General features: G+C 49.4%; 1 protein-coding gene across 2 annotated transcripts in view; it reads left to right on the forward strand.

The window, feature by feature from the left end:
- Positions 1-15,323, forward strand: part of dcc (DCC netrin 1 receptor) — a 142,125-nt gene that overhangs the window by 75,623 nt on the left and 51,179 nt on the right. The gene's annotated exons all lie outside the window — the stretch shown is intronic.

The following is a 15,323-nucleotide window of genomic DNA, read 5'->3' on the forward strand; positions in this document are numbered from 1 at the left end:
TGGATGGATCATCCTGGAGTTGTTGTTTTTTTTTTCTTCCCCCCTCCCTTTTTTAATCACTGCTCAGACATTGTGCAGCGCCTCCCTGGAGCCCAGGGTGGGAACAGCCCAGATGGCGCCGCGCTGAGTGTCGAAACCGACGACCAAAAACTATCAGCGCGGCTAGAGGGTCATACGGTGGCGTCCGGCTACCCTCGCTAACCGCCCGCCGCCCCCCCCCCCCCCCCCCCCCCCCCCCCCAGCAGGCTCCTGTCCGCCAATCACACGTTCCCGTGTGGGATCACAACACAAGCGGGGAGGGAGTGGGGGGGTGACTGACTGTGTTACCCCTGACGATGCCAGGCATCCCGAACCTAGGTCCCCTGGATCCCTCCCACCCCACACCCGGCCCCACCTCCCCATCCTCTGTTCTCATATCAAGCCCCTTGCTCCTGTCACCGCCTAACAAAAGCTAATAGAGTTAAGGATCGCTGCCTTTATAGAGAGCAAAGCCAAGCCTTGATGGACACACAAAAGCCAGCATGGGCCGCTCTCTCATTCCTGAGCGTGTTGATTCGATCTACACGCGGTGTTAATTACCTTCTGGGACGTTACTCGGTCTCCTGGAAAGAGAGAGAGAGAGGGAAAGGGCCTCGCATGTGCTTGTTTCAGTGAGGGGCACATGTGAGGAAAAAGATCACAGTAACACATTGTGTTTCGTAAGATGCGTGTGCCTTTTCATGGTGCATTAGCCTCTATGGACCAGACACTTGAGAAGGCCTCCTCCACGGAACTCGAGTCAAGAGGCCATGGTCGGTATCAGGCCCGAGTCTTAGCCATCAGCTTCACTGCTTTCCACCGGATCACGTTTTTCAATGCGTACTTCAATGCACAACAACAAGCTCATTAGCCGCTTCGTCTGAGAGAGCGCGAACGTAAACGGGATCGGGTGCCGTACGATACGCATTTGTTTTCGATGGCGTTTATAGCCGAAGCCACGCCGAGGAAACTTCAAAAAGCTATTTGTATTCAATGGCTCGGTCCAAAAGGGAATCATTACTCATGGAGATCAATATATCCTACCCTGTCCATAGACAGCATCTGTCCATGGGCAGGTCTCCTCATCTAGCCATTCACAACACAATAGATTAGATGTCATGGGAAAGGTCTGCCCATTGGCCAACAGGCAATCTGCTCAGCCCACGCCACACATAGATCTCTACATAGACGTTTTGAACCCCAAAGCACGGCTGGATACGAGCCGTCTCTGTCAGCTAACGCACCTCTCTCTTTGTTTAGGAGACTTCACGGTAGACGCCGTGTCTTTTGATTGATACACGGCTGGCAGATTTGAAAGGCCAAAAAACAGAAGCATTTTCTCCTACCTTCGGGGTACAGAGACACACACTTATCACGGCGTAGACAGTTACTCTTATCTTCCATCGATGTATGTTCGAGATTTGTGATGTTTTCATTTTTGAATGTAGGAGTAGAAGGCAAATCAGTAGTTTTTTTTACAGCACACCCTTATTTCCACTTTTAGTATGCCAGTGTACAGAAGTTCTTATCACCCCCACCTTTTCCTCAGCCCGAACCCCAGACTGTAAACGCCCCGTAATCTTTCCGGAACGAGTCAGTGACACCTGCACTCACTCTGTAATAGCTGCTTCTCTGGTGCCCAGGGATTCATTCATTACTGTGAAGAAGGTTGGCTGACTGGCTGGCTGGCTGGTGAGGGGCTGGAGTTGCACTGAGCATTGAGCTAAATTAGGATGATTCACTCTTCTTTTACTTATCTCACTCTTGCTGCTCTCTCTCTCTCTCTCTTGCTCGCTCTCTCTCTGTCTCTCTCTCTTTCTCTCTCTCTCTCTCTCTCTCTCTCTCTCTCTCTCTCTCTCTCTCTCTCTCTCTCTATATATATATATATATATATATCTCTCACTGTCTCTCTATCTCTCTCACTGTCCGTCTGTGTGTCTCTCTCTGTCTCTCTGCCTGCCTCAGTCCCATTCTAAACAGCCTCACGTCTGCCTGTCACAGTTGAGCAGATCGAACGCAGGCGCCCAGACGGGGAGGGCTGGAACGAGGGAGGGAAGGGAGCGTGATAGAGAGAGAGAGCGAGCAATGGGGGGAGTGAGGAGAGGAGGAGAGCATCATACAAGCCCGAGAGGGAGGGGGGGGAGAGATCTATAGATGAGGGAGTGGGGGGGGGATAGGATGCAGGGCATCAGCACCTGATTACAGCAGAAGTCATAGCTCTTCCCAATCCGGCTCCTGGGACCAAGATCCACTCCTGGTCTTGGAAGTGCTGGCACTGCAGAGAGCACGGGTGCTGTGGAGACTATAAAACACGCTCTCGGCATACCGAGCGCAGCAGAGAGAGCGAGAGATGAAGAGGTGAGAGAGAATGGAGGGAGGGAAGGGGGTGGGGGGTGGGGGGGTGGCTGGAGGCGATGAGGGGGCCTCGATTGGCTCATTTTAGCGAGGCCATCCACCTGGCTCCTCTTAGTCCTCTTAGTAACCGTTGCCGAGGGGAGAGCCAAACGACAATCAAAAGTCTGGCCCCGGTCGCGGTGCTCACGAGAGCCTCTCGGCTTGTCGGGTCTGAGAGATCGGAGGGTGCCTAGCCCCGCCTCACAGGGCGGGGCCTGACGGCCGGCCGGGCCAGATGCGCTGACGGCGACCGGGGGAAGCGTGACGACAGCACACGGCGGTGGCAGTAACAAACGCACCGGGGCCCTCGGGCAGCATCTGGAGCCACTGAGCGCTCTCGACTTGTTGTGGGTGCAAGATCCCATCACGGCACCTCCCCCCCCTCCCCACACACACACACACACACACCGCCATCTCCCCGCCCCCTATTTGATTTATACACACTGCCTCAGGAAAGCGCATAAATTCCCTAATCTACCCGAGCTATTCATCAGTGTTCAGAAGGGCCGTATATCCAGCCTCTTTGGTGGTTTGCGGTGGCGGGGGTGGTGGGTGACGCAATCACCTGCACAACAGCCCCCACTGCTGGCAGAGGCAGTAAGGGGTTCCCCAAGACCTATCCGCTTTGCTCCATCCCCCTAATGAACTTTGTACTCCCCTCCTCCACTCACCCCTAAAACATTTGTGCCAGGGGTAGGACCGACGCTCCAGGAGATCGAAGAAGCGTGCAGAAACCTCCTGGTCCAAAACCCTCGTTTATAAGCAGAAGGTTGCTTCTTCAAGGCTCCTCCGCTGAGCTAGGTCTGGGGAAGACTGACAGATACAATACCTGTGCCTTCGACGTCCGCCCTGTCAAAGTCTATTACGCCCCTCTGACAGGGGCTGAAGCAGATGTTAGATCTCCCGTCTCTCCCGTACCACCATGCACCCTCCAGTCTGCTGTCGGCACTGCTCTGGCCAGGGGCCAGTTATCATCAGACTGCTAATAGTGCCTTTGGATACTGCAGAAGGTCCTACAAACTCGCCACTAATTCAATCAGCCGCGGCCAATGTGGAGAGCATTAGTGGGGCAGTTTTGGCCTGATTGCAATTTTCTCGCGAGGTGCGAAAGAGAGCCGTTAAAAGTACGAAGTCTCCTCCATCCGGCAGGTCTTGAGCAGTATTGGAAGCACGTCCTGGTGGAACGGCGCCCTGAGCGGTTATCGGCTCGCTAGGCATTCTGGGATTCTTCTCGTGGCTGTCAATGCAGTGGGAGGGGCTCGCGGGACCCGGAGCAGCTACGGTATCTCTCAGCCACTTTTTCTTGAAAGGAGGCTCATCGGCAGCCCTTATCTGCAGCCATTTGGCTCTGTGTCTGCCCTGGCAGAGAGGAAGACAGAGACGGGGAGAGAAAGATGCAGGAAGAGAGAGTGGGAGAAAGGGAGAGAGAGAGAGAGAGAGACAGAGAGAGAGAGAGAGAGAGGGGAAAAGGGAGTGCCCGGAGAGAGAGAGAGAGAGAGAGAGAGAGAGAGAGAGAGAGAGAGAGAGAGAGAGAGAGAGAAAGAGAGAGAGAGAGAGATGCGAATCAGAGCCCAACTACATCTGCAGTCCGGGAACCACTCCGACGTCCAACAAGTCGACATGTCCATCGGCCGCCCCGCCCCGCCCTGTCCGCCTCACCTCATCTGGCATCACGGCATCACGGCCGCTCCGACCACACCGCCCCTTCTAGCGTGTTCTGGCCACACGCTAAGCTCTCTTTAAGTCTTTTTAAAAATTAGATCAGTTAGATACTCGTTCCATTTTTCCCGCCCCTCATCCATTTAATGAATCTTCTCCCCGACTGATATTCTGTATAAAGGCAGCTTATCCTTTATTTCAGTAACAACAGCCTTCTAATACTCCCCCTTCTCCCCTCTTCCACCCTGTCTTTTGTCGTATTTCCACAAGCGTCAGATTAGAAACGATAAGAACATCGTAGGTTGTCTCCTGGGGAAAATTCATGGAATTTAGTTTGAGATGCAAATAGCTTATCTGTGAGTGACAGGATCAAATTGTCAGTCTTTTTCGCCGTTCCTTTCCCTCGCTCTTGTTTCTCTCTCTCTCTCTCTTCGTTTTTTCCTTCTCCCCTTGTCTGGTTGTGGCTGAACACATGCCCTGGCAACTCAACTGTAATACGGTATTAATTATTAAGACACGGAAACTTCCAGATGATTCCTGCCGTCCCGGGTCATGGGGAGTGTACTGGGTTAACAACGGTTGTCGAGCTACTTGGTCTACTCAGTGGAGACATGACCTACTCTGGAGGTGTCATCGTGGAAATGGTATGTGGGGGGGATATTGTATTCACTCCTACCCTTTTGTACGCAAAGGTCTCATTTGGAAATGTATGGAATGCCATTTATCTTGGAGGACAGAAGATGTTTCACCATTACAGGGCTGAAGGAGCCATTACGTTTTCCATCACCTATCCACTATGTGGTTGTGACTGGTCGAGTGCATTGAGAGAGGGTTCTTGAGACAGAAGATATGGGGACGGCTGAATATATTTTGTATTCTGATGGTGTGTTTATCTGAGATCACTCTGTGCAGCGACTTACTGATCTTTTGGGATCCCTCAAGTATATACATTTACATGCTGCCTGAGGAAACAAAATCATTAGCTTTATAGTTATGACAATACATGAAGCTGGGGTACATGAAACATTTTGGATAAACATAAAACGTGGGCTTTGATTTACAATATTAGATATGTGGTTTTATCATCTCCCTCTTGCTTTATCCACAGAAAATGACCTTGGTGCATACTTACAAACCTCTACCTATCCATATTTAACAGGGAGCCTTTTGTTGCCGTTTATCAAGATGTACTTTTTTCTCCTCTCCGTCTGTCTGTATTGAGTGAATAGCTCAAAAGATACGAAGGAAAGAAAAGAAGAAAAAAAATGAACCTAACCCACTGAAGATTTTTGACATTTTGAGAGCTTGTGTCTTGCGGTACGGGTCTATCTGGGTCAAGCTTTCGGAGCTACCCCGGGTCCCAGGTGGAGACGAATTTGACATACGTAACAGAACAAAGAGCTCGTCTGAATGGACTAAGGATCCCATGTCAAACTCCAAGTGGAAACAGACTCGACAAATCCCAGACGATCGGGCGAGGCCTCTCACAAGGGACCCGAGAATGCCCAATGCCTAGACAGAGAACTCGGAAGAAAACGGACCGCTTCATCATCACGGCACTTCCACCGAAAACAAAAGACGTGTGTGACGTTAGGGTGCTTGATAAAGACTGCGCTCCTTGGGAGGAGCTCTAGGGAGGTGGTGCGATGCCAATAACAACCGTCAAGTACCTGAGGCTGGCTATCTGGCAGATTCCGTTGAAAATTGTTTGGATTTTGAACACAAAGCAGTCTCTGGCCCATAGCACGTAAGCTTGGTGGGTCAATAAATTCAAATGTTGGAAGCCCAAAGGGTTTTACTCACTTGCTTTGTTGCACTGGCTTCTCAGAGTCTTGTCCATAAAGCTGTCGAATCCATTGGGAGATAGACTCGTACCTAACCCTCGCTACACCGTAAAGCTGCGAGTATGGAAAATTAAAACCACGAATCTCTCACAAGCACATTGAGAATCGGGTTCCATTCAGAAGCGATGAAATCTGTTGTCCTGATCATAAAAAAATTAAAAAAAGATGAAAGAGCACCCATGACGTTTTATCTGCTCTACTGCACAGTGGACTTCAATCAAATGTACTCTGCTTTGTGTACGTGGGTTTTACGTTCATCGTACGGTAATATGCCATTGCAATGAACTGGAAAGAAAGGAAGATAGAGTCTCTGAACGACAGAACCACAGTTGGACTGAATGTGTGGCAGCTTAGTGTGAAGCTAAATGAAGGGCAACACAATACAGCAGCTGCCCCAGCTGATAATGTTCCTCAAATTCTGAGGAAGTGTTCTTCCTGGGCCTTGGGACGCTAATTCTACCTGAGGATTTGAATTGCCTCATGAGTGGTTTTCCTCTCTGAGCTCTTTGTTGAGCAGTATTAGTGTCCCCAAACCAAGAGAACATGCCCAAACAAACAAAACAGTAAGACAGACTAGCAGGACAGACAGACAGGCAGACTGACTGACAGACAGGCTAACCAAACAGGTAGACAGACATATAGACTGGCCAGGAGGCAGACAGGGACTGGACAGAGGCCGACAGATAATATAGCAGGCAAAGATAGAGGAGGCGAAAGGAACAGATAAAGATAGAGAGCTAGGGAGCGAGATTGGACTAGGGAGGGGGGGTTGGGGGTGGGGGAGAGGGTGGCTGGGGGGGGGGAGAGGGGGGGGGGGGGTTGGGGGCTGCAGGGTGTACCGGTATCATCAGTATTCCTCAGGCGACGTCGCCGCTGTGCGTTATTTTGATTATGAGTCGCTGATGGCTGCCGTTTTGCCTGTGTGCCCACCAGCCCTGTATTCAGGATCAGACTGCTCGCTAATGCGAGGGGCTTCTCAGGCAGGTGTCTCGGGCTGCTTTTCATATAGATGGATGTGGAACTGCCTCGCGGATGCCATCGCAAAGCGGTGCTGCGCCGTGAATTATTCATAAAACGAGACGTTTTTTTTGGGTGGGGGGGGGTACGAAACAATAGGAGCCTCCTTCTGACTGATACCGTTGTGTCACTGTCACGGAACCCTCCGCCGGTTGTCAGTGCTAACAGTCGATTGGTCACGGCAGTGGACGGATGCCTAGGACCGCCCCTCCCCCTCCCGCTCTCCCCCCTATCAGTTGTTACAGAGCAGTTATCGATTGACATCCTCTTTTACCTTTGTAGCCCAGCAAGGGGTCTGTCTGGTTTGGGCTTCGAACCGGAGAGCCTCGTTCACAGTCCTGACTGCCTCCCCACGGTGCCCCTTGGCTAGGTCAGAATGTAGTGTCAACGAGGCTTCGCTAACGTCCTTCCCGAATGCCTGAGTCATTGCTCTGTTAATGTGCGAGGCAGTGGCATTTCGAAAGTGGGACATTGGTTGCTTCGTTCCCAGCAGCCGCCGTATCATAGCCCGCTGAGTGAGCGTAGCCCCCGGAAACTGGTATTTAGCAGTCCCAGGCGGGGAACCCTGACTCGGATGAATTATTGACACCTGCGTTAATTTGTTCTGTCATCCATGGCTGCCTCAATGAACAAGTGTTGATGCTGGCCCCCTCCACTTCCACAGGTCACACTGCCCCCCCGACCCCCCCCCCACTGCCACCCTGCACCCCCACACATACACGACACGCAAACACACCCGGAAAACACACGTAAAACCCCCCACACACAAACCCCCCCACACACATGCACTGCCTGCCAGCAGTACATGATAAATATATCAGTGGCAACAGGGGTGATTGGCAGTCATGGTTCAGTGTCTCTCTATTTTCTCCTTGGCTGATGCAGGAAGAAATGGCAGAAGAAAAAGAGAAGGTTGGGGGGAGAGAGAGAGAGCGAGTTCTTGCCATAGGTCAGACGTGACAGATCTGTATTCTATGGTGAAGTTCTGACCTTACTTGGACCCTACTCCCTCACCCCCGCCCCCCCCCCCCCCCCCCCCCCCAGACGAACACAGCCAAACCGTTCCCCTGACGCTACCCCCCCCCGCTCTCCTACGCCCCACTCCTTACGCCTGGTGCAAGTTCCGACTTTGACTAAACGGGGGGGGGGGGGGGGGGGGATCTGGGTCTGTTGCCGTGGCAACGCAGATCTCTCCACGCTCTGCTCTGTTATTCATGAGTTATGAGTCTTCGTCGGATGGCTATAAGGTCGGTTTGGTAAGTATTGTGGGCGATGGGAGTGTCTTTAAAGAGGGGTGCGGCCTCCCAGTTTGGGTGAGAGGAATAAAGGCTTGTGGGGTGTGTTGTGCCACGCTTGGTTCCCCGCTCCAGTTTGGCGTTCCCCTGGGCCGACGCCGTGGTGTGGCTTGGTGTCGCGCAGTGGAGCGCCTTCATTGTGTCTGATTACGGCTGTGAAAGGCTAAGCCAGAGTTATCCTGCCTCCCAGGCATGGGTTCCCACCAACGGTGATCACTAGAACACCCGTTAGATTCATGCTAATCGCATTTATATTAAATTCTCACGTGTAGCCTTTTTTAATCCAGTCTGATGATTTGGTGAGAACCGCAGTAGGAAAATGATTTTTTCCCCCGAGCTGTATGTCACAAAAACGATTGTAGGAGAATATCCTGCAGGATTGCCTTATTAAAAAGAACTCCTCTCTTTTTTTGACAGCTCATAGATGATCGTATTCTTTCTTTTAGGATTAATGAGGATTGTGGCCAGGTTGGTACGCTGTCCAAATGATTATGACTGGAAACTTTAGATGTTGGAACCACCACTAGACTTGGTTTTGTCTCCATGTACTTTCAGCCATCTCACTTCCTTGACGTGTGGGCCAATGAAGTGCTCAGCTAATTGCGCTCACCCTAACAGTCCCCCAAACAAGCATTGGATGGACAGTTGCTGAATGCTATCATTGACACCCGGTGAAAATCCCTCCTTGATTTTTTCTCTACACTAAACCCAGGGCATCACTGTGGCAGAGCGGATGTGTGGGAGACTTCTCGCTGGAGGGAAGATTTGGGCATGCCAGAGGTCCCTTTTGTGAGGAGATATTAGGCACAACCGGTGGCAAGAACACGGTTCACTAAAGCGTTCGTTCTTTGGGGTTTCAGCTCCACGACTCCTTGGTTAGCACCATCACCCAATCAGATTACATTCACGCTTGGGTGAACACGTTATTGTTATTGTGTAAATGAGACAGGATTTTCCTCCTCTGGCTGGCGAATGGAAGAGAAGGGACATGGGCTCACATGACAATGGAAGATGTGGCGCATATCGATTTGAAGATTATCGTCAGATTCCCCTTCTAAAGCACCAGCCCATCTAGTCCTATCTTCACCAGCAAGCTCCCGCAAGCTTAGGGTTTTCTTGACATGCAAGGCAAGTTATGTAGCACATTTGGTGTAATGGTGTGAGAAAAGAGCGAGAAATGAACATAACGTTTCCAATTTCAGACATTTTATTTGAAATATGTGCTAAGGTGGAGATGTTCCAAAAACATAATGGGGCTAAACTAACTGGAACCTTACCTAATGGTGCTTTGATGTTTATGAGTAGTGCAGTGATTGTATAGAGCTGCTTTCATCTAATTTTATTCATTTTTTTTTCTCTTCAATCATGATAGTTATAACCCAGAGAGAGAGACCGGGGGAGAGAGAGAGAATGAGGGCGAGAGACATAGATAAAGGAGCAAAAGGACTGAGATGGAGACTTAAGGTATATAAACATAGCAAGAGTGGGTAAGAAATAAACAGAGGGTCGAGAGAGAGATAGAGAGAGAGAGAGAGAGAGACAGAGAGAGAGAGAGAGAGAGAGAGAGAGAGAGAGAGAGAGTGGGGGGGTGAAAAAGAAAGAAAGAAAGTAAGAAAGAAAGAAAGAAAAAGAAAGAAAGAAAGAAAGAAAGAAAAAGAAAGAAAGAAAGAAAGAAAGAAAGAAAGAAAAAGAAAAGCATCGAAGACGTGTGAGGGACGGTGAGGAGGACAAAAGGGAGGACGAGAGGACGTCTCTCTGGTCATGGTCAAGGGTGAGCGGTGGATGTGCTGCTGTGATGATTGATATGACCGCTCTGGGATCTGCCACTCACACAACGAGGGTATAAACCCCGCCGTGAAAATTTTCATCATCTCGGTGGACACGGCTCAAGCACAGAGCTCAAGAGTATGGAGCGCTCTCGAGCCGTCGTCAAGGGAAGACGTGGAACTTTCCCCGCAGTTACTATGAACACTGCCGTACAGTATATTAGCCACGCTTATATACTCGCATTTCACACTCTGAAGACAGTATACCATTGGTGATATATAGTTTGTATGTATGTCTGTTCGCTATTGTTAGAGTATGCACTGATCTGCTAGTGTACTTACAATAGGGAATTAGAATGAGTGGAATGCATGTATTCTACAGATTTCTTATGTACAATGCTATTGTTGGAGGGCTGGCAGGAGAGTTTGGCCAGAAATAGACCCTATAGACAAAGACAGACCTTCGACTCACAGCTCCAATTCCTGCAGTTGTCTCGGCCAGATTGATTTCGCTCCATCTTAATGACCTTCTCTCTCGTTCGCTTTTTTTCCGATTCCATTAAAAGCATATTTGTGGCGCGCTTGATAATAGACGATGACAAACTCTGCACGGCTCTGTCTGCGCGCTCGCCTCTGGCCATGTGTGAGGGGGGGGGGGGGGGAGCGGGACGAGAAGAAAATATTTCTCAGCCGTCGTCCATTTACACTCTGTTTTTTTCCGCGATGTCCTTCTGTATCGATTCACGCCGGAGGAGGGGGCATTACGTGGAGAGCTGACAGGTTTCCCTAGCCCAGCTTCAGAAATGGATCCCGTCTGTGATAGAACACCTAACGATCAAGCCCTTTATCATCCACTGAACAGGGACAATTATGTCAATGCTCGAATGGGGGGGAAATTGGTGAGAAAATAGGCGTGGGGGCCTGAGAACGGAGCGTCAAAACGCACCTTTTGAGTGATGTGAAAGAACTCTGTTTTGAAAAGTCCCCCTTCATTTAGTCTTCTCCGACCTATTCTATGGATTCTAATTACACAGTTCATTTGACCGCATCATCTACGTTTTAAGTCTGGTGTCTTCCATTGCCTTGAGAACACAGTATTATTATTTGGAACCCTAATGATGATAGATTTGTATTGAATTTGCAATTTTCAGGATCTCAGTCAACACGAGCAATATCCTGATGTGTCTGATTTTATCAGCAGCAGACATTAGAGCTCGGATTGGGTCAGAAGGGACTCGTTTGTTTGTTTTGCTGCATAACAATTCATGTCAAACATCTGTTCTGAACAAAAGTATGAACTGCATTAGGTGGGACTTAACTGGGAATTTCTACAGAAGAGATTAAACCACAATCTCTTTTCAAATAGATTTTAATCCCTCATATGAGTGTGCAACTTTAGGATTCAACTTTTGTCTGTCCTCCTTGTAGTAAAAGCATGTACGTACCGTTTTAATGCTGCCGTTGTTCGAAGTGTATTTTTGGTGACCTTTTTCTGATCCAGATAACTGCAACATTTAAAGCCCTATTATTATTGTAACTCCAAATGTCTCCAATTCTATCATTTAGTCACAAAAAAAAAATGTAAAACATTTTTGTCAACCTGTCATTATTTCCCTGGGATGTGAAAATATGAGCTGGATTCTGAGAAAGACTTGCTTCATTGTTGGGTGACAACTTTGTATTATGAATACAAGGCCAGGTTCATATTTGTTTTCCAAAGGGAGTGTTCCTTTTGCTTGAGTGAAGTAGGGGTCCTGGCATTTTTTCCAATGAAAGAATCTCCCCACACATCTTAAAGAAATTACGACTCAAACTAACGTGACGGTCTTTGAAGTATTACAAACCTTCCAAGCTAAAAATGACCAAGCTCTTTCATGTGCATCTGTCAATTTTACAAACCCACGTTTGTGGGGGTTTAAGCAGGAAACAGATGTCCTGATGTAGTCTTAGTCAGCAGCAATAAGCTTGCCACATGCTTGTCGGCCTCCCCCCCCAAAAAATTAATACTGCTCACACAGTTCAGGGAAATGTTTACCTGGACCTGTGCTTGTATGCCGTGCTTCACAGAAACAACCTAATTGTACCCTCTCAGTGCCTACACGTGGGATTCATTAACATCTAAGACTATGGAGGACAATAGATCATTAGATTGCTACTGTATGTGGAACAGAGTTTACAGCCCAACCTTCAAATGAGCCCTGAAATTGGGTGGAAAAAACCCCTCTGGCTGGAATGACAGGGGCAGTCTGGGTATTTGACACACAAGGACAAACAGAGTCTGGTACTATGGCCTGCAAGGGAGATGGCATAGAACGTCTAAAGTAGACCGCTCAAAAACATCACTTTTTCAACTGTTATCTTTCTCCAATGACCTTGTGTGTGTGTGTGTGTGAGTGAGTTAATGCATGTGTCTGTATGTGTTCCACATGTGTGAGAGAGAGAGAGAGAGAGAGAGAGAGAGAGAGAGAGAGAGAGAGAGAGAGAGAGAGACAGAGAGAGAGAGAGACAGAGAGAACGAGAGAACGAGAGAACGAGAGAACGAGAGAACGAGAGAACGAGAGAACGAGAGAACGAGAGAAGAGGAGGACAAGGGAACTATGTATCTTTGGGGTGTAAACATTCTGTGAAGGTTCGTCCTTTATAATCTCCTTTTCAGACACGAGAGTGTGAGGGTAACTGCCTCCACTCCGATCACTGACCCAAGATCCCCTCCCGTCTCCGTCAGCGACCGAATTCCACCATGATGAAACCATTAAGGGGGCTTCTCTCCCTCCTCCGTTGATTAGCTACATTTTGGGTTAGCCACGGCTAATGAGGCGCCGCCTGCTCCCATTACACAGGGGTGGGAAAACGACGAATAATAGCAGTGAAATGGAGCTCTCTCTACTCTCTTTTCTGGAAGGCTCCAGATGTGTGTGTGTGGGTGCGCGTGTGTGTGCGGGTGTGTGTGTGTGTGCGAGGGGGCGGTCGGGCCGACAGGGTCTCAGGCATCTGGACTAATGCTTTCTCTCTCTCTCTCTCTCTCTCTCTCTCTCTCTCTCTCTCTCTCTCTCTCTCTCTCTCTCGCTCTCTCTCTCTCTCTCTCTCTCTCTCTCTCTCTCTCTCCCTCTCTCCCTCTCTCCCCTCTCTCTCTCTCTCTCTCTCTCGTCAGGAAACCAATTGCATGAGTGTTTGAGTGCGTTGTGAAGGTGAAAGTTATTTGACTAACCTTTTAGTGTCCTGGTGGATGCATGTTCGTGTGTGTGGGGGGAGGTGCTAAGCTGGACATTGCATTCCGCTACACTGGCACTTTCGTCTACCAATAGTCTATGGATATTGTCACAAGGAAAGCCAGCCACCTGCATGCAAGCACATGGCCAGACGTGGTTGGGCACCAAGGGTTTTTACAAGGTGGAAAAGTGTGTGTGTGTGTGTGTGTGCGTGTGCGTGTTCGTTGGATGCATGGGGGAGAGAGCATGAGGTATTTCACTTCTGGACGTAATTTGGGTCTAATGGTGCCTTTAACTACAACACCGCTATTTGCTTTGAAACATTTAGTCTATTTCAAGCATAGGCCTGGTGCAGTACAGGAGATTGAATCAAACCTGTTAGATATCCAATGAAAGCCTTATAAAGCACCAATGGCAAGCTGACTACAGACGTTAGAAATGTACAAAATGTATGAAATAGCCTGTACCAAATTGTATGTGGCCTGCTTTTGTGTTGACTAACAGTTTAGAACGACCCAATTCAAATGGTGTTTGAATTGGGAAACAAGGACGCAACACAAGACAACCAGAGGGAAGTAGCTAGGTGCCTGCCTCGTAGAAAGGGTTAGGAGTCGGGTTTTAAGTCTGTTTCTGAAGTCCTTGCAGTTAAAAAGCTGGGAAAGGAAGCTTTTGTTACTGTACTTGGTCCTTGGCTGTTCAGCGTTCAGATCTCCCATGTTCGAAGTGTTCTTTGCAGTCCTTTCATACCGAAATCTCAAGGCAAAGAGGACGCTTCTTCTTGTCAATGCTGCGGGGTAACAGTGCTCCTCGACTAACAGTGAGAAGTGTCGGGGTCAGAGGAGCAGTTTAGAATGGAGGATTGAACAGTCGAGGAAAGAATTCCAAACACACAGAGACCATGACAGCCTCCTCGTGACCTTTTGACCCCGACGGCTTGGACAAATTGGATTTCTCTCACCACGGTGTCAACCGTTAAAACGTCCCCAGAAAATAGATGGGACAGGCTATGCCCGGTTCAAACCTCCTCGATTTATATATAGATCTAAATATAGACGTGCGAAACTCTTAAAGGCACGTTTCGGAGTCTCTTTATATTTTCGATGAAATGTGTTGATGTTGGGTTACCTGCGGTATCAACGCACCGGAGGGGGGGGGGGGGGGGGGGGGGGGGGGGGATGGCGGGGGGGTGGGATGGCGGGGGGGGACTCTTTGGTGAGTTTAACACGATGTATCTGCACATGACACCTATCCCCCAGTGTCACAGTGTGATAGGCTGAGGGACTTCTGTCAGACAGGGCTGTTTCTGCCTCGTTGCGTCATCCCAGGTGTGAAAAACCTATCAGGTCACCTCCGGACCCCCATCCTTCCCAGCGGCATTCACAGGCTAGCACGTACGGCACGGGGACACCTCCAATATCCGCCCTCCCCATGCTATCATTCAGCAAGTGTGCCCAGGCGTGCGAAGGTGCAAAAGCACGTAATTGGCTGTCGTTTCCGCTTTGGAAGGTGTTTGGTGTACTGCATACTTTGTACAGCAACCTGCATCCGAGGATGTCTTCTTGTGACCAGGATTTTATTGAGCTTACATTTGCTGCATTTGGCCCATTAACCGATTCCGGTAATGCTTTTGATGCAGAACATTACTGTGGCCGCTTTCATGTCATGATCCCACCTCTTAAAGACATGCCCCGGTTGTACGCTGCAGGCCATCCATGCATTAAAGTCACCCACATACTGTCCATATCGTCATCTCACTGCCCCTCTGTAAATATCTGCCTTGCCCCCCCCCCCCCCCTGCACGCGACATGACAATTCTACTGCTGCAATAATCTTTGATTGAGAAAACAAAATAATGTGTCACGTTCTTGTCTGTGATCTTCTTTATCACTCTTCTTCTTTCTTCCTGGTCTTTTTGTTTCCTTATCTTCTCATTCCATTGGTCATGCTCCTCTTGTTTTTGTTCGACCCCTCCCCCCGCTCCCCCCCCCTCCCTCCCTCCCTCCCTCCCTCCCTCCCTCCCTCCCTCCCTCCCTCCCTCCCTCCCTCCCTCCCTCCCTCCCTCCCTCCCTCCCTGAATGACTAACTTAACAGAGGCCACCCCTGCGACTGCCCCTCAGGCCC

This window comes from Hypomesus transpacificus, unplaced genomic scaffold (assembly GCF_021917145.1).
Source record: "Hypomesus transpacificus isolate Combined female unplaced genomic scaffold, fHypTra1 scaffold_27, whole genome shotgun sequence".
Classification (NCBI taxonomy): domain Eukaryota; kingdom Metazoa; phylum Chordata; class Actinopteri; order Osmeriformes; family Osmeridae; genus Hypomesus; species Hypomesus transpacificus.